Here is a 21,619-nt window from a genome sequence, read left to right on the forward strand (position 1 = left end):
ACTACAAAATTAAATTAAATTAAATAATTTTATTTTATTTATATTTATATTTTTATAAATAAAAATAACTAAAACAAAGATTACTAGAGTACTTTTTACAAGAATATACTATTTTAGTCTTTTTACTATTTACTATTTTAGTCTTTTACATTTCACATTTAATTTAATGTGTTATTTGCTATTCCTTTGTAATCTTTGAAAAAAAAAAAATTTTCTGAGCAAAAATTGTTTCTACACCACTTATTTTCCAGTGTACATATTTTGTTTCAGTACTGTTTCAAAAACAGGTAGTGTTGAAAAGACAATCACAAACTTGAGTCTACCACTACAATCAATATTAACCTGTCCTTTCACTCTCCAATTGTTGAAAAAGTTTTTTTTTTTTTTTTTTTTTTTAATGATTTTAGAATTTTAGGTCCTGTTTTGTACTCTATATATAGAAAGTGCCATATGTCCTTTTAGCCTTCAGGGAGAATATACAGCTCAATTATGTTGCAGACTAGGATCACTGCATTGATTTTTGTCCTCTGCTCACTGTCTAATCAGTTTTATAAAGTTCTAGTTGTTCCACAGTTTTAATTAGGTCTCTTCAAAGGTCAAGCTTCAGGGCTTCTGCTCTGTACATCTCAACCCAAAAATTCATAATTTCCTCTTCTGTATTTGACTCAGAGTCATAACCTTTGGGCTCTGTGATTTCAGCTGAGCGGTTGAGTTCAATGTTAGCTCATTTTTCATATACTAAGTACAATAAAAGTTCTGAGATTACATTTAACAGCACAAGAGCTTCAAAGGGAATTCATTGTGTGGTTTAGTTTGGGGCTGTTTAATTTACAGCCATTTTTATCTACACCATCATGTCCACTACTCTATGAATATTTCATTCTGGACCCCTGAACCAGATCTTATCATCAAAGTCTGTTGGCTTTTTAATACTGGATGAAAATTAAATAAATGACAATTCATTTTTTCCCTAAAATTATGCTTTACAAAAACTGAGGAAGCCACGTATTACATGTGAAATGCAATAAATACTTTTTTTTTTTTTTAAGCTGAAACAACAAACAATGTTTGTTATTTTGTCTTGACAGAAAATCTGACAGTTTTATAACCATATATTTTGCAAATCATAAAAATATTAAATGCATGAACCATTTGGTTTTTCTGGTGTTACCAACTAGACGACATACTTTAAATCCAAAATAAGTATCTGTTGGATTGGATGCTGACATATTGTGACAGAAAACAGAAACTTAAAACATTTAATGGAACATTGTAAATTTTATAATGTTGCTGTTGCAACCATTTTCAAAAACCAAATATACCATGAAGGGCCATAGTTACAGTGATTTTACCATAGTTAAGAGTATTTTAGGCAATCCACTTCAAGCCAAGGTAAACTTCTACCTCAAGTAAATGTGTGATTTATTGAGAGTTTTTGCTCTGTGAAGATTCCTTTTCTCTGTTATGTATTTCCAAAAAGTAATGTTGTTCACTTGAGCGTTTCAAAATGTCCACAACTGAACAGGAGAGTTGAAGTGTTCAGTGATGAATCAAGCCTGAACCAAACTGATCTTCCTAGAAACATTTGTGGCACAGACCAATCATTTCCCCTCTCAGAAGTTAAAGAAGCAATTCAAAATGTAATTTTGTTCGGTAAACAGCTCCTTTAAGCTTACACAAGCCATGACGCTGTGTTTAAGATCAGTGGTGGCGAAGATTCAAACAACTGAAGCGAGTCGTTTTGTTGAGAAAACATCAAAAGTAAGTTAAAGACAAACTTATATGTGCATCTCAGGTTTATTAACTAACCCAAACCCTTAGGTGGAGTTTAAGGGGTGCCTTCGGCAAAAGTGTTTTGTTGTTTATGCATGTGAATATAACAAGCTAAATTATAGCTTTTTTATTATTTATATTTTTGTGGATAGCGTTGTGCAGCTGGGACTAAGCATAACCGATATGAACAAATCAAAGCAAATACATTCAAGCACTTCACTAAAGTTTGTGCACTTACACAGTTCTCATTTTCTGATGCTTTTGGATGCAGTGCTTCAGATTAAAATTTTTACACCAGCAAAAAAATTACCATCAGAACTTTAGGATTCCGAAAGTTTTTTTTTTTTTTTTTTCATCACATATGTTCTATATCGCTCACATTACCACATCCCTCCTGATGCGCGACTTCATCTTGAAGTAATATGCAGCTTTCCAGCTGCTTCTGGAATTAAAAATAGATAAATGCTTAATACTAATGAGAAACTCAGTCTGTATCAAAAATATGAGAAATATCAATCACAGTAATCTGACATAATCGCCTGGCCTCTATAGGCAAAGTCTGACACAACTGAAAGGAAAGCAGCATGTGTGGGCTATGACATCACACACAAAACTCAACCAACTTCTGTTTGTCCGTGGAAGCCATCCAATAAATGATCTTAACATTGTAGATTCACCCCTGTGGGATTCTCTTGAAATCTGGTGTTTTTCTTCCCATGCATCTTAATAGGTCTCTTGGGTGTGCGACAGTCATGTTGCACGAACAGCGATGTCTTATACTGCTGGAAAACAGTAGGAGAGAGGGGTGGGGGTGTAATTGAAGTTTCATTGCTGTTTTCCTTCTCAAGTTTTCACTGTTGCTCTTTTTTGTGTGACAGTTTGTTTGTTTGCTCTTTCGCAATCACTGCGATTTGCATTTTGCATCCAGCACAAAGCAGATCAACATGGAAATTTCCAAAATGAGGCAATGCAGGTTAGACTTAACCTAAACTGTTCTTATCAAATCAGTATTTGGAGCAGGATTTGATTTGTCTGCACTGAACAAAACTACACTATCCTAGCAGAAAAGGTTTTAATAAATGTGCAATTGTTTGTTCACTATGTTTAGAAAGGAGGCAAGATTGCAATAACGGAGCATGAAAAGTTGTTTTAAACACACTAAATGGTTGTTTTGGCCTGTTCCACCTCAGAGATCTTAAACCTTCTGTATGCAATGATTCAACTCACTAAATACATTAAATAAATTCTGTAAAAATGTTAACTTATTGTAATACTATATTTAGCTGTCTCCCATTTTTGCATGCAACCCTGTTAGCCGCTTTTTCCCCTCATAAGGAAACATCGGGAAGTGACATCATTTGGTAAATAATCTCATTTCAGTTTATTAATTTCTAAATAACCATTCAAACTTGTTACCAAAGTAACTGAAATACAATATATGTTTGTCAATAACAACATTTGGTCTGAAAATACTGTAACTTAATTAAGTCTAATCATAGAACTATGTTACTAATTCTAGTGTGGTAATTATCTACTAGTCACCGAGCTTATCTGTAAACATTATTTTGATATTAAAAAGAAAAAGATGTTTTTCCTTGGTGATGAAATTGTCTGCTATGTTACAGACAAACTATATTGACTGACAGGTAACAGTTGACAAATTTCACCATTTTGACTCAAAAAAACTCAAATGTTACTTTCCTGATCAGTTTAACCTCAAATATTAATATATATTTAAATTGAAAAATGTTGCAAACTATAGCAATGAACCCAACACTGTAGATGACAATTAATATACTCCTTGACAATAGGTCACTGAAGAGCAAAAAATAAAATAAAATAAAAAATAAAATGAAGAGGACATTTACTACAATGTGTTTAAAATAACCACAGATTTTTCTGATTACTGTTTGGTTAGTAACATAGAGTAACATGAAATAATTCAATATATACATATAACAATATATATATAATGTGTTTGGACCTTTACCTGATTTGCATAATTCAATTAGCAAACAAGGAGCTAAAATGTGCTAATAAACAGCTTCATCAGTCTTTCCAATTCATTCTCACCTAAGTGTTTAAATGTACCCAGGTCGACAGCCTTCCGTCTTGTAGTGCCTTTCTGCAGTTCCAACATAGCATGCACAAACCTGAACATGCTGCATTTTTAACGTGTGGTACATTAACCCATTTCATTAAAGGCCTCTATGCCATGCATATGTAATCCTAATAGATGCCCTGCCTTTAAAAAACACAGCTATAAGGAAGTCCTCCCCTCTCAGCTAATGAGGGCACCACTTAAAATGGAGGATACAGAATGTTTGCTGGGGGAAATTTTCAAAACGAGCCGCAGAAAGGCTGTTTGAGTTTTTAAAAGAGCCAAAGTGGGGCATTCATAGCCAGGCCAGTGTGTGTGTGTGTGTGTTAGTACATTATATGAGCCTCTGGTTAATCAGAGGCAGAGAGTTATCAGTAGCCCATTAACCACAGGATCCTGCAAGAAGGAGAGAGAGAGGAGAGGAAAGCTACTGGTTTGTCTGAGGTAGAGAACAGAAACAGCCCATTAGTCAGCTTTGGAAGATGGAGGCTGCTCTGATCACTTCTCCTCAAGGTTATTTTGCTCCTTGTGGACAGAGATGAGAGAGAGTGAGCGAGAGAGGGAGGGAGAGGAGGAGGGAGACATTTTGCTGTGCCGCACTGGACAGTCACTCAAGCTGCATCAGAGAGTCTGAGAGTGCAGATGCTCAGGATAACTCTGCGTGATAGCTGCAGTGCTTTGGGCTGAAAACACAAAGATGTTTGGGGTCCAGCCTGTGTGTGTGTGATGTGTTCTAAAAGGAATTCTGAAAAGGATACAGTAGATCAGCCAAAATGACCAGTCTCTCATCATGCATTCACCCTCATGTCATTCCAAACTTTTATGAGTTTCTTTCTTCTTCAGAACAAAAAAGAAGAAAGGTAAAAAAAAAAAAAATTTTTTGAGTTAGAAAACTGTGGAAGAAGTGTACTGTATGACTTGTGTGCTATATTTCAGGTCTTCTGAAGCCATATGACATATGTATGACAAACTGTTATTTTTCAAAAGCTCTCCTTAAGAGTTCATGAGAGAAGTGGCAATGTGATTAAGGAACAAATTGTTCTTTTTAATGAATCTGCTGAATGTCTGAATGATTCAACTTACATTTCTCTCTCACAAAGTCTTGAGAAGACTTAGATTATAGAATATGTTGCATTGACTGATTTTATCATTCAAAGGTTTTGGGTTTGGTAAGATGTTTTTGAAAGAAATCTCCTCTGCTCACAAAAGCTGCATTTATTTGATCAAAAATACAGTAAAATGTTTATTATAATTTAAAATAGCTGTTTTCTATTTTAATGTATTTTATATTATAATTTAATTCTGTGATAACACAGCTGAATTTTCAGCATCATTACTTCAGTCTTCAGTGTCACATGAACCTTCAGAAATCATTGCAATATTCTGATTTGCTGCTCAAGAAACATTTCTTATTGTTGAAAACAGTTGAGCTGACTAATATATTTTGTAGAAACCTTTTTTTTTCAGGATATTTTGATTAACAGAAAGTACAATTATTTTAAACTCTTATCTCTCGATCACTTTTGATAAAATTAATGCATCCTGATTTTTTTAAAAACTTGCTAGGGTTTACTAGGGAATATTAATCAAACAACAATACCTTGCCTGGATCACATTAATAAATCATCCAGAATCAAACATTAGCACAAGACTAGGCCTAAAAAAAGAAACTGTAGAGCACATTGGAAATTACAGACCCACATCTCAGTCAAACTCTGACAGCACTGAATCAGTATCACAGTAATTTATCACATCTAATAACCAGACATCTGAATGCGGCATATAATTAATAGAAAAGCTCTACCACAGTTGTGAGTGGTAACATGCAAAACAAATGAAAGTTAATCTATCTTCTTGAAAATTAAAATAAAATTGTATGAATATATAATATTGATAAATGGTTATGCATTTTTAGAAAAGTCCATAAAAATAGGGCACAATGTACTGTATAATCTTCTGTACTGAGGTGTTTTATTCATGTTTTGAATTACCCATTGCATTGTGTTGTGTTTTAGGGTTAAATGAAATGTTCATAAACTTACAATTACCTTCTTCTTCAATTACGACTTCTCAGTGTTTCAACTTTTTTATTTTTCTTACAGTGTGAATGTTTTTTAATAAAATGACTTTTCATGGTATAACCTTGAGTACTGAAATGTCTAGTCAACACTGTCCTGCTGTGTAAAATCCAAGCATTATATTTCCAACATGCAGTTTTTATGATCTCATCATAAAAGGCTACATAGAATATTTGAACCTTTGAAGACCCATGTGTCGCACCATAGAACTGTTTAAGTGAACTGCAAAAAGCTTGAATATCTTAAAGACCAGTAGCAGTAACTTACACACTTGAAGAACATCAGAACAATCAGTCGTAAGGCATGATGAATGGGTTATTATGTTTAAGCCTTTATTGATGTATGAGACTCTATACAATGAATATTATCTCTCCCTCAAGTGCCTTATTGTATTACGCAAATTTAATTTTATTACACTATCTATCTATTTGAAAAGCTGTGTTATAAGGCATTATGAATGCATCAAGGACACCACAATAACGCATTATATACCATACCAACTTCACAGAAAGTGTTGCCAGCTTGGGTGGGAAAATTTTGATCAGTCCTGTGATGGGAAGAACGCAGAAAGGAAGTTTATTTCAAGACAAAATCACAGGTTTTCCCAAGATTATTTTCCCATTTAGCACAAAATCAATGCATTATTCTCATAAACATGCCAGTTGAGAAACTGTTGATTAGCTAATCTATCTGTGATTGGTTTACTAGGTTTCCAAGGAGAGATTTATGAGTGAATTGTCTACTGATGTGCACGTGGGTCAGTATGCTTGTACTGTAAATCGTGGCTCTCTGGGCTTTCCGGATTGTGGCTCTAAATGAGATATGGCAGTGGGAGAGTTGTCACAGCACTGTCCTAAGGTGGAGGGCCTCTAAGTGGCCAGTCCTTCCAGCTGGGTTCAGCTTTTCTTCTCTTTCAACTGCTTCCCAATGGCAGATGGACCCACGGCAGAAAAAAAATCAAGCCCTGTGCACAAAGAAAGAAGCCCTTTGATATAACTCCAGTGTGTGCTGCAGGCACTCGGGGTGCGAAGCCCTGTGTTCTCACTTCCTCTATCCTTATCCGTATCCTTCTGTGTCATTTTTTTTCCATTCCTAGTTCCAGTTCAAAAATTATACCCGGCTGGTGGGGACACAGTGTATAAGACTGTCTATTGAAAGTCTCACAATGTGCACAGAAGAAGGGACCTGGTGCACCATGTGCACAGAAAAAAAGACTCCCATGCACACACCTTGGAACTGTGGGACAAGATTTGTCTGCTCTGAGTGAGGGTGATAATTGAAAGACCATCGGTCCTGCACTGAGAAAGAAAGAGATGGGGGAAAAAAGATGAGTATGGGGAATCACAAGGAGATAGACTGCCATGAAAGAGAAGAGGCCCAGTTATTGGGTTCCCATCAGGCCCTGGGGCAGCTGGTTGTCACGACCACCAGACTCGGAGGCCATCGGGGCAGCTCCATCAGAGAGACAGCTCTGAAATCACACACGACAGAGGTGAATGAAGCTGTTTTTCCCTCTTAATTTCATTTAATTTGCCATAACAGTTCCCCTCATCTCACATTATATTACAAGGGTGAGCGAGGTTGAGCAAGAGAGAATGAGAGCAAATGATGGCCCACAATGCACCAGCACCACCAAGTGGCTCCAGAAGTATAATCGGATAAAAACAAAACAATCCTGTATCCTGGTTTAAAAGAGCTATAATACATGATTTAGGATTTATTTATTGTTTTAAAAAGTACCTTGAGATTATACTGAATATTAAACCCACTACTATAAAATAATGACGTATCAGTTAAACAAATAATACTACACAAGGAAATTTGTAGTTGTATTCACAAATGTGACCCTGGACAACTAAACCAGTCATAAGGGTCAATTCTTTGAAATTGGGATTTATACATCATCTGAAATTGTTAGGATAGGACAATATTTGGCCGAGATACAACTATTTGAAAATCTGAGCGTGCAAAAAAAAAATTACTAATCAAAACTTAAGTTTTAATATATTTACGGTAGTAAATTTACAAAATATGTTCAGTGGAACATGATCTTTAATTAATATCCTAAGGATTTTTGGCATAAACGAAAAATCTTATTATTATTTTTACCCACACAATGTATTGTTATTATTATTTTATTATTATCTTATTATTATTTTATTATTATTTTTACCCACACAATGTATTGTTGGCTATTGCTACAAATATACCCGTGCTACTTATGGATGGTTTTGTGGTTCAGGGTCACAAATGTAAATTGTGCCTATATATTCATTCTTTTGCCAAACCTTTACATTATTATATTATATTATATTATATTATATTATATTATATTATATTATATTATATTATATTATATTATATTATATTTGTATGATTATGATTATTATTATTATTATTATTTCATTTTTTATAAGTTGAAATGGATACAATCTGAAGACGGGAGAATTTCTTCAAAATATGTTTCACACATTTTGTTTATTACACTGAAAAAGGTGGTGTAGAAATGATTTTTACTCAGAAATTGCTAGTAAATTTCAGTAAGAAACATCAAGTAACACACTGAATTCAGATTCAAAATATCCTTAAGTAATTTTATTTAAGAATAATGTATTTATTCAGTGTGTTTAGGTTATATGTTTTTTAAAGTGTATAGTATTGTTTTTACTGTATTATTTAACCTTTTTACAGTGAAATGCATTAGAAATGCAAGCAAAAACGAAATTACCATAGGACAGTCTACCCACTGGTTAAGTGTTTTTGTCAGAGCGCTAGAGTTTGCTGCCTCTCTCTTTGCCTGGTTTTTGATTTTAAACCTGTTTCCACATTCACTCTCTGATGCTGATCAGAAATTTGCTTTGCTCGAATGTAACTGAACTTCATGTTGCCCTTTCCCCGCTGACGTGACCTTTTATCTCACACCTCCTATTGTTACTTGATTGCCAAAATGTGCAAAAAGAGAGATTCAGATTCCCTTTCATTTCACTTCCGGCTGTGAAGCAAATCACTTGACTCGGTGGGTTATTTCGATGATAAGAGTTTAAGAATGTAGGGGTCTCTATGTGTGTGCTTAGAGGGATCGTTCATCTTAGTTTGTTCTCGGAACAAAACTGAAAACTCTGACACTTTCACTGCTGTAGTCTCTGATTAAGTGCAGATGGTGGACTGCACCCATTGAGCTGCCGGATCTTTTATGTTCTCAGAGTGCTAATCTTCAATACCGGACATGAGAGATCTTTTATAACATGGTTTGCACACATTCAGCTATGGATTACATAACCCGTTACATTCATCAGAAAGATGTAAGAGGACAAAGTGTTCGTAGCTAAGCTAAAAAAAATAAAAAAAATAAATAAAATAAAAATAAATATCATATTGCTTCAATTCTGTCTTCCAGACTATACTGTGAAAATGATACTTACGTCCTCAATTGTGCAAAACAAACAACCAAATATTAAGTTTAGTATTGCAGTTACTGTAGTTAGCTTAACATTATGAAGTACCAACAGCTTTTCAGAACTTTTAGGAACACAAGTCATGCATCTCTGTGCAGATGTTTCAAAAGTCGAACCAACAAGCAAAGCAGGTGTTTCTAAATAGGCCTAGGTTTCCCATTGTGTTCTTGGGAAGAGCCAACCAAAATGTTAATATGACTGCATTGTTTGACCTTTTGCCACTGTCATTTACATTTTTGCTGTTGATTTTGCATATTTCTTAATCTATACTATATATAGCTATATATAATATGAAAGTTGTGACATTTGTAACCCATTCTCGGAATTGGTGCTCTGTATTTAACCCATCCAAGTGCACACACACAGCTGTGAGAAGTGAACACACTGTGAACACACACCCGGAGCAGTGGGCAGCTATATCCAGCGCCCGGGGAGCATCTGGGGGTTCAGTGCCTTGCTCAAGAGCACTTCAGCCATGGGTATTGAGGGTGGAAGAGAGCACTGTTCATTCACTCCCTCCCACCTACAACTCCTGCCAGCACCAAGACTCAAACCTGCAACCTTCTGGTTACAAGTCCAATTCTCTAAGCTGCCCCATGCCCCCAATATATAGCAGCAACACTTTACAATAAGTTTGCATTTGTGTACATGTTGTTGTTACATGTACATACCATAGTAATAACAATAAATCATGCATAATTATATGCAACTAACCCTAAACCAAACCCTCATCCTAAACATACAGTAAGTATGTTACTATAATGTATAATGTTACTCAGTAGTACTCATTAATATTACTCAATAGTTAAATGTATTTTTATTAACTATCGTTAATAACAATTAATAAATACTGTACAAATGCATTGCTCATTGTAAGTTAATGCACTAACTACTATTAACTAAATGTAAAGTTTTACCTATAGCTAACAGATATTATTACATTGACATTTTAACATAACTCTGTAGATTAATTTTAAAAAATCCTCTTACGATATACACTGAAAAAAACGGTTTCATTCATTCAATTAAAAAAAATTGGGGTAATGATTCACATCTATATTTTTTCAATTGAGCCAATGAAAAATAAATTACTTTTTTTTAATTGGATGAATAAAACACTTTTTTCAGTGTAGTTTAAATTTGTAAAGCCAGTTTTACTGGTATGTTTTTTTGTTTTTTGTTTTCTCTCTCTCCTTGGGGCTGCAGTGAGAAGTTTTCTTCTGCTATCTGGATGGACTGTTCTAATTCGAGAAAATGGAAAAGTTCCTGAATCGAGAGCTCCAGTAACCTGAACCAAAGCAGGTGAACTGTCAACTTATCCGGGGTGGGGTGGGGGGGGGTTAAACTACTTCAGGAACTCAGGTTCCTTTAAGCACAAGTCCAGCTAAAAACTGGGCCAAGAGCTTTTCTGCAGCACGAAGCCCTTTCCCCGACCCCCTTTTTCACTGTCCATCCGTTCCCCCTCAGGGCCGTCAGTGCATACAGGCCTGATCCTGTGGCATGACTCAATTACATTACCTTAAGTAAACACCCCCAGTCAAACGCCCCGCCCTCCTCTGTTAACTCACGGTCTCTCGTGGCACCCTGTCGGCGCTGATGTGCGCAGGGGTGAATTAACATTTGCTCGCACCATCTGCAAATGGCAGGCCGTGTCTGCAATGGGAAATGAAAATGCGGCGAGCGGCAGACTCTGAGAAATGAATTATTTGAGCAACTTCGATTAGCAATTCCATTCAGGTTGAGGTAACATTTGCTCCAGGGAGAACGTGTGAGATTGAAAGCATCCTTTCTTAGCTTGAGCTCCACATTTTGCAAACACGTGACCGGAATGTGCCTCCGTCAGGTCGATGGACGCTCCTTACTGTTGCATATCTATTATATTCTTATTTAAATGGTTAAAGTGTGCTGGAATTAAATTTAAAGGAATAGTTCACAATATTGTTCCAAAGCCTTTTTTTTTTCTGAAACACAAAAGGATGACTTAAGGCCCCGATATATGAACAGTGTAGTTCTTTTTCATTCCTTGCTTAAGGGTAAAAAGAAGTTCAAAATACATTTGCACTGATACAATAAATTGCTCGAAAGTAGACAGCTTGATAGTACTGAGCATGAAAAATGTGTCAGTTTCATTACAACTTCAGTTTCTACTATAAAGCAGCTCTCGAGTGTGTTCATGTTTTGACTCGCGGAAATCTTATCTCGATGGAATGAACAGAAGAAATGAACCAGAGAAGATTTCCAAGTCAAAGGGGGTGGAGCCCCAAAGCCACACCTACCAATGCCATCATTACTACAGACCAGTCTTTTTACAAAAAGTTCGCTTTGGCAAGCTTTTTCAAACCCCTGAAATTAACGCAAAACAACAACAATACAACAAAATAATTGATCATTTATATTCCCAAGTGCTAAGAAGGATAAAAAGCACAATATAAACTGTACATTTGCACTACATTACAAAAATCTCTTATTTTTATTTCTTTGATATCTTTGCAAATCTGAGCAGACATTGTTAAAATCTAAAACTCTAAAAACAGAGATAATTGTGCTGTTTTCTCAAGAGAAAAATCTAAAGGGTAAAAACATCTTAATTTGTTTTCCACTCTAGGAGAAACCATTGAGATATTAAAAAGATTCCATGTATAATTTCTCTTTCCAATAGGTACTTAAAAAGTGTTGCCAATTCATCTCCTAAAAGCAGACCAGTGTCATTGTAGTGTTTGTTTAATTTAATTTAACTTAACACATAATTGCACAATAATACAGTGAAAGTGCTATTCATTGTATGAGAGCCAATAGTTATGAATAAATAACTTCTAAATGAGCAAAATGGGACGAACATATTGTGGCAAATTAAAAAATATAAATTAAACAAGGTAAATGCAGGCCAGGTCCCTCATGTCGAATATAAGCCTGAAGCACCATAAGTTTCTCCATTTTAGTGCTGAGCCAAGAGGTCATTAATGGCAGAATAAAGTAGCCACTCTGGATTCTTCCGTTTGATTGCTTAAGTGCATGCGGTGATGGGAACTACCCTCTTGCTCTTCAGCTTCATGATTTCTTCTGTGACCTGAACTTTCATGCTTACAGTCTGCCCTCAGCAGTAGGAAAAATACATCATCGATGTTTAAAGGTTATCCTCACAAAAAAAAAAAAAATAACCAGCATATTATCAAGTAGAGATGGGCGATATAGCTAAAAAAAAATTATTTCAATACTTTTCGGCCTTTTGGAGATATTCACAATCTCAATATTTATGTATACGCACTGGCTCAGGGTTTTTCAGAGAATCGGAGAAAGCAAATTTCAACCAAACCCGAATTGGTGCCAAGTAGATTTATAATGCTTAATGTAAAAACCTAAATACAAATCAAATGTTATCCACCCTAAATGTGACAAAATAAACATAAGGATATTTAATTATTTTCTTTTATATGCACCAATATAACAATATGGAAATAAACAGCACAGCTTCAGGCATCAATATATGATACAATATATACAATTACAATATACAACTTATAGAGTATATAAGCAATAGCAAGCTTTAGCACCACTATTAACTATACTTTGTTGATTGACGATGATCAAACAACTGTTGTACAGGTGTACAGAAGGTGAACAAAACTGCACATCATCAAAGTTTTACATATGCACAACAGTCGCCACCTGTAGTATCTGCATTTCAGCGTTTCCACTTGGACTCTCTACAATCCAGAGCCCTGTTCTCTCGGGGGAAAATGTTGCTTTTCCCCTAAGATTACTCTATTGGTAAAAGCCAGGTTGCTGCATTTTGTTCCTGCCATCCATTAGAGGAGCTTTCTCTCAAGAGGAAAACAACACAGTATTTGTGGGGACGGGTGATCTGAAGCTGTAATAAGCATCAAGCTTGGCCCCACAAAGCGCAGACATTCAAGGGAGTTTGTTTATTAACATAAATGTACCGTAAGCAGCATCAATAGAGCAGAACTTTTAAAAATGCTCACCAAAGACACTGAACTTGATGTTGAATTTATTTGTTTTTACAGTATTACCGATTCTGTATGGTACCAGCCTCTGGTACCTATCAATACTAAATCCAAACTTTAGACAACAAATAAACAGCCTTGGGCAACTGAAGAAGTAAGGCTAAGGTGGTCAATAATTTATGATTATTAATGATTAAGATTTCTTTTTAACTATGAAAATACTGTACTAGCTATTAGCAGTTTGATTTTATTAATAAGGTTAAGTATATTAACATACATTTGTTAGATTTTACTACTTTTCCCATCCTAGATAGCAAAATTCCTGAGGCCCAGATCTGGCCCACGTACCACATGGAATGATGGCAACTGGGCGGTCCGCTCCTGTTTGTCAGATTTGGGCCACAAGCAAGCCAAAAGAAGGCCCAATGTCAGCCATGAATAAACCAAATAAAGCAGATCTGGCCCAAATCTGAGCCACATCGATTTTAATTCTGGCCCAGATCCAACATCTTACTCTGGCCCATATACTGTGAAGAATGGCAATTGGGCAGTCTTCTCCTGTTTGCCAAATTTGGGCCACAAGCAAGCCATAGGTAGCCATGAAAATAAATAAATAAAATAAACCAGAACTGGCCCAAATCTTGGCAACATTTATTTTAATTCTGCCCCAGATACAGCCCAGATCTAACACCTTGTTCTGGCCCACATACTATGTAGAATTGGCATTTGTGTGGTCCATTCCTGTTTGCCAAATTTGGGCCAGATCCATGCGGGCCAGATGTGGGCCATATCTGGGCCGACACTTGTTGCTGTCTGGGTAGGCTCACAGCCACATTAGCCAATTCTCACTGAGCCATATCTTTGACAAAACTGGCCCAGATATGTTTTAACATACCTGGGCAACATTTGTGGCATCATATGCGGGCCACTTTAGGCTCACACCTAAATTAGCCAGTGCTCACTGTGCCATATCTTTGCCAAGACTGGCCCAGATACATTTGAGGATAACTGGGCCACAGTTGTGGCATCATATGTGGGCCACTTTAGGCTCACAGCTACATCAGCCAGTGCTCACTGTACCATATCTTTGCCAAAACTGGCCCAGATACGCTTTAGGATAACTGGGCCACATTTGTGGCATCATATGTGGGCCACTTTAGACTCACAGCCACATAAGCCAGTGCTTACCATACCATATCTTTGCCAAAACTGGCCCAGATATGTTTTAGGATAACAGGGGCACATTGGTACCATTACATGCGGGCCACCTTAGGCTTACAGCCACATTAGCCAGTGCTTACCATGCCATATCTTGGCCAAAACTGGCCCAGATATGTTTTAATAAACCTGGGCCACATTTGCTAAAACATATGTGGACAACATTTGGTTTACACCCTGATTAGTCTTTGTCGATAATGCCAAACTTTTGCCAACGGTGGCCCACATTTGGTTGGCAACATTTGGGCCATAATCACTATTTACCACATTGGCCACTTTAGGGTCACATTCAGATTACACATTTCCGTCAACACCGCATCTTTACCTGCAGAGGCCCACATGTGATTTGATATTTTTGCACCATTTTCCTGTTTTACATATACGCCACTTCAGGCTAAAGGCTGATTTATACTTCTGCGTCGGACCTACACCGTAGCTTATGCATAGACGCACACCCTACTTCTTCTACACTCTACTTCTTCGGGCCACAAGCGATGTGATTGGTCTGCTAGAACTCCTTCCTCCGTATGTACTGAGATTGGTGTGTGTTTTTAATGTGCACTTTAATATATTTTAATGTTACACCTTCTTATATAAAATAAAACAAAGCAAAGAACAAGTGTCTTATAATTTATTATACTACATAGCATTATACATTAGTAGTTGTCTGCGACAAACAATGTTGATCTGCCATGGTACAAGTTCCTGTGGAAATAGAAAAAATGCCATGTCTTTTTCTGTTCCGTTGTTGTCTCCTTTTTGTAGTTTTAAATAATGATTTAATGATTTTATATTTATTTGCCGCCTTCACGGCTATAATGCTTTTTCGATGAGTCGCTTCTTCTTCTGCTTTTGCCGTGGTCTGCGGGTTACACCAGCAACATGCCCGTGGACACTGCAGACTAGTGGTTTGCATGTGTACTGCAAGTCGACGCAGACAATGACGCAGAAGTATAAATAAAAACTGACACATAGCCTACGGCGTAAAAGCTACGGCATAGGTCAGACGCAGAAGTATAAATCAGCTATTACATCCATTTTGTCTTTTCCATAAGAAGGCCAGCAGTGCCATATCATTGCCTTAAGTGCCCCACATCCGCATGCTACCTGGGATGCCATTTACGTATAGATTTTGGGTTCTCCCAGACCTGACCTTCAATCTTACTAAAACATGAAATCTTAAAAATATTATTTAATTTTATAATCTATGAAAATATAAACAATTTATGAATTCCTGTTGCTCAAATATGCGCCAAGGCCATAAAATGCATTAACTGTAACAAAAAAAATTAAATATATAACTTGAATATAATGTAAGCTTTGCTTTGTAATAATGCATCTACCTAATGCATTAATGTAAAATAATCATAAAGTTAATATACTTGGTTACCAAGGAGACAACAGTGTTAATGAAGAGCATGTTTGAGATAAAATATGATGTGATGTGCGAAGAAAACAGAACATTAATGTTAATATCACTTGAATGACAGATTTAGTGGAATATATGTGCATTTATGAAGACAGAGGTACATAAATGTGTATTGTATATTTTCAAACTGCTTCAAAAGATGGGAAACGCAAGCACACAACTCAGTGTAGATGTACATAATATAATAAAATACATAGCTTTAAAAATAATCATATAACTTTTAACCATATTGTTCTTTTCGTACATATGTTGGGCTTTGGTGATCATTAAATCCTGCCATACAAAAAGTGCAAATGTTAATCGAGCCACAAGGATTTGATTTATAGATAAATTACAGAATTAAATCAGAGTCTATGAATGTGTTTAAAAAAAAGAGTAATATGTAATGCATTTCATGTGTCAGTTACTATACATTTTGTGATTTACATTTCACTGCTTGAAATGTTGAGCTATGCTGAATATCAACACATTGTTCTTTGGGTCAGAAATTTAGCAAAATTTGCAAAGTAAATATTTAGTATCAGTATACTGTGCAGCTACAATACTAGCATGAGATTAAAAAAGTAGAAACTGATCAGATAATAACTGAAAGGCTTCACAGAAACAGCATGTGTCCATTGTGTCCACATATGCCCTTGTAAGTTTGACATATTGTAATGCAGTGTACATCAAGCTTTAATCAAAGTCTTCATGCAGAGGTTCACAAACTCTGATGTTGCGAAGCATAAATTCCCATTTCAACTCTCTCTTCTTCCTGCTGAATTCATTTCGAGCCTTTACCACTGCATAATTTAGTGTAAGATGCATTCTTTATTAACCTGCTATATGGTACACCTTTAGGCCAAGGATGAAAGTCTCCCTGAAGCTTTGCCTTGGTAAAGCTGGATGCCCCATGAAGAAGATCTAGGCTGGATAGATGGGGTTGTTTAAATAAGGTCTGGATCATGATTGCTTGACAGATGATGTGCATTTGTTGCAGTGGTGAGATGTAAAAGAATAGTTCACTTGAAAATAAAAGTTCTGTCATTATTATTCACCCTTGTGTTGATTCAAACCTGTATGCAGTATAATATATATATATATATATATATATATATATATATATATATATTGCTCAGAACAGGTTCATTTTAACTCTCATAATATAAAATAACTATTAAAAAATATATATTTTTTACACCTTTACAGATTTACATTTACATTTACATTTAATCATATAGCAGACGCTTTTATCCAAAGCGACTTACAAATGAGAACAGTAGAAACAATCAGATCAACAAGAGAACAACAAAGGTATGCAAGTGCTATGACAAGTCTCAGTTAGTCTAGTACAGAACACGTAGCCAGGTTTTTTTTTTTTTTAAGAATATGATAGACAAGAAAAAGAAAAGGTAAGTACTAGTATTAGTTGGTTAAGTGCAGGCGAAAAAGATGTTACTGTTGTCAATATCATTCAATGAACTGTACATCTGCATCCTAACTTTATGTTCAAATGTACATTTTCATGAGATAAAATGTTTATTACAATTGCACTTATTTGTGAAATACAAGATCAACCTTTTGTGAAAAAATAAGTGCACTTAATTGTAATAAATGTGCACTTGTAGTGTACTTTAAATGTTTAAAGCTGTACTTGCAAATAATATAACATTAACGAAACAAAAGTCAACTTAGAGAGTACACATTCATGACTGTTTCCTAACACACTTCAGTACACTTTTAGAATAAGTGCACTTTGTAATGTCTAATTTATTTATTTGTTTGTTTATTTTAGTGCAATAAAAGCATGTATGGCTTTTTTTTCATGGCAAGATCTATGTATTTTAAAATAAAAAAAGTAGTAGTACCTTACTTAATTAACCGTTATGTTTTTATTACCTTAGATTGAGCTATTTATATCTACATACACCGCTGCTCTACAGAGCGCGTTTTGTCACTTTGTTGTTCTTGCGAATAAGACATTGACACAATGATGAACAAGTACATTAACATTCGCAATACCATCGATTTATTGAATAATTAAGTAAATATAATTCCTTGATTTACCTTTGTAAAGAAATCTCATTGTTCTCTGCTGTCTTTACCAACGACGTCTTTATCTGTGTCGGCCACCATAGCTTCTCTAAAGGGAGGGGTGAGCGGGTGACTGAGCCGTTGGTTGCAATTCGCAACCTCACCGCTAGATACACTAAAATTTACACACTGCACCTTTAAGGCAGCAGTTCACGGTTCCAGTCCTCACGACCCCCTGCTCTGCACATTTTGAATGTTTCTCTTATTGCTTCAGACATTTCTATACGAATGTAAGTGCCCTGCCAAGTGGACATCACAGGATATTCTGCCATGATTCCAGTTTGAAGCGAACGTATATGTTCCATTCAAAGTGCATTGAAGTGTGCGAGACGTGAATTTAAATTGTATTTATTTACAGAGGAAGGCTATGATGTCACACTTGTCCGTGTATGACGTTGCGCAGCGCAAATCCGTGAATGAATGTTCTGAAGTGAGGTAAACTTCAGCAGATTTCCCCTGCTCAGGGAGTAAGGAGCAATGAACACTGTGTAGGGACCATGTCAATGGGAACACAGTTCTACCAGAAAGACTCAGGAGGTGAAGATGAAATGCAAAAGTTTATTTACAAAACCAATACAAAAAGAACAAGATTATTTTGGCGTAGGCACCATCTGTAGCTTGAATCAGACATTGTAGATTCCAGCTATTCCTGCCGAAGACCAAGGCAGGGCGGAGCATACCCCCAAATGGACAGGGCCAACATGGTGGTGGTGGGGAGGATGGAGGGGAAACTTCGCAGCAGTATCTGCAAACACAATGAAGTGTGAGTAGAGGGCTTTTATATTCCTCTTGTTATGTACCGATTGGCTAGATCTAATTGCAATGTGACGTGGCATTAAGTCTTCCTAGAAGAACTTGCGCTGACACTCCCATTTCATGCACAGAGCTCACTTTTAAAGGCCGGGACACACCAAGCCGACTTCAAAGAATTAGTGGCGACGAATGCCGATGGTGTTGTTGCCTCGCATTGGCAGTGTCGGACCAAAAAGCTGCGCTGGAACACACCGCAAAGACTGCGACGGACGAGCTGTTCATATCAGCAGCTATTAAAAGTATATATTCATCATACAAAAGGAGAAACCGAAACAAATATATACGAGATTAATGCAGATATATGACATGTACTGTAAACAAAGCAGCGCTTGCTTATCATTTTGAATATCAGTAGGCTAACGTTGATAACTTTAATCATTTTAAGTGGCTCATGTTGTTATGAAAACATTCGCTTATTAGAATGATTAGTAAAGATCACATAACATTTAAACAGCCTTCTGTCTGAACTGCTTTCATTCATATGCTTGTTTTCATCACTTTTGCTTCTCGGCATTGACTTGTTCACTAAACTGAACATCCAATCAGAGCTCTCGCCGACGGCCCCGACGTCCCCGACGCCGATTTAACATGTTGAATCGGGCAAACTGCCGTCGACGTGAGCCCGACGAGAGCCGACGAGTGGAACACACCAAACAAACTAGCCCGACCTTCCCTCACTGTCAGCCCGATGATGGCAAATGACCGATCATTGGCTTGGTGTGTCCCAGGCTTACCGAGCTGATTATCTGAATCAGGTGTGTTAACAAAGATAGACATAACAAATGTGCAGAGCAGGGGGTCACGAGGACTGGAATTGAGAACTGACTTCTGACATCTGTCATCTCTCTCTCTCTCTCTCTCTCTCTCTCTCTCTCGATCGATCGATCACTAATTTAAATAATGCTATAATGAAGTAAATTAGATAAAATGCTAATTTTACTAGTTTTAACATGTCTATAACTTGGCAAATGACCATGGAACTGCACGGAGGCAACCACCCTCCGCTTCGTGTCAGGTGATTCTTTGCTTCCACGTTCACGAGTTCACACTTAGGCTACATATAATAAAACTGAGTAAGGGTTATACGTATTTGGCGTGCTGTCAGGGGGAAGGGCTCCGAGCTCGGTACTTACTCCCGAGCTCGGGGTACTCCCCCTGTCCGGGGAGAAGGGTCCGAGCTCAGCGTTTAGCCCAAACCCAAGCGCCCCCCCCCAGCATTCCTCCCTGTGTTGGGTTAGGAACGGGCTGAAGATGAGGAGTCGGGGTGGTGGAGGGATGCTGAAAGACAAGAGATAATGAAGGTAGGACTGCTTTGATTATTTATAGGGGTTCTCTTTTGCGCTGATTGGATAGATGGATGTGATAACTGATGATGAATAGGCCGTGTTAATTATCTGCGTGTGCTCCTCCTGAAATTTGTTAATAAAACACCACTTAAAATCCTTTAACCGTTGATTATCCCTTACTTAACCCAAAAGCATCACATTCATTTTGCACTTCTGTTCTTTTAAAATGTATTATTTCCATTCCAAGTACTCTTTTTTGAATGATGCAAATTTTTCTTATTATTTTTAATAATGGGTTATTATTATTTATAGTTTCTCTCCTTACTTTATTTATTTATTTTTTTTTTTTTTTTCATAGACCCCAGATGGTGCTACCACGTCAGCCTGGGAGGAAGATAATCAATGAATATTGACTTTCTCACACAAGTCTATCATATGGATATAGAAGACATGGAATACCACACACAAGTTATTTTAGAGTTGATATGAGTTCATGATGAACTGACGCTGTATGTATAAAAAGGGTAGGAAAATAATTTCATATTCTAATCCATTGTCTCTGCGCCCAACGCAGATTTAATCTTCCTCTGATCACGTTCTCTAAACAACGGAGGGGCATGTTGTGTGTGGAGCCCACCAGGGCTTGTTTGGTGTTGTGCGCGCCGCTCGCAGTTGGAGTATGAGCCGTCTGACTCACTCGTTAGGATGTGTAACTACACTGATGGGGCCTCTCTCTGCTCCTTTTGTTTCTCTGCCTTCTGTCTGTCATTCACTGCCTTGTTATTGAATTTAAAACAAGTAGAGAAAGAGAGGAGAAGAAGAAGAAGAGTTTAAAAAAAAGAAAAACTGGGAGGAAATACTTTGGAGTATCCCACAGAGAATACAGCCTCATTTCTGATGGTGTCCTAGAAACATAAATCTCATTATAATTTGGAACATCAAGACAATCTACTGTGGAGTAACACAAAATCATGATTAGAGATAAAAAAGATTTAAAAATAAACGCATTGGAACATTCAAACAACTCCAATCTATACATATGCATAGAAGAACAAGATTTGGCTACTGCTAACCGAGGCTGCTTGAGAAGGAGGGGTTAGGGGTCTAGTCTCGATCTTTGAAAACTTTGCAAAAAATAACTTGTGATGTTGTTTTGCTGTCACAGATTTGGACCCAAGTAAGGCTTCCTGTTTTTCTGCTGCTTAATTAAAATATCTGCATTGGCTTTCTATGCTTCATGCCAAAGCACGCTCAATGAAAACACAGCTAACAAGATATCCAACCCTCATTACTTAACTTTCTTGAATTAGCTGGTATGAAATAGACGTTTTGCAGCAAAACATGTTTTGTAATATTATCCATTGTTTTGTTGCTTATTGTACGGCTTGATGTTCAAAATGTTCTCAGTAGGAGACACAAAGCTCATTT

This window comes from Cyprinus carpio, chromosome B6 (genome assembly GCF_018340385.1).
Source record: "Cyprinus carpio isolate SPL01 chromosome B6, ASM1834038v1, whole genome shotgun sequence".
NCBI classification, from domain to species: Eukaryota; Metazoa; Chordata; class Actinopteri; order Cypriniformes; family Cyprinidae; genus Cyprinus; species Cyprinus carpio.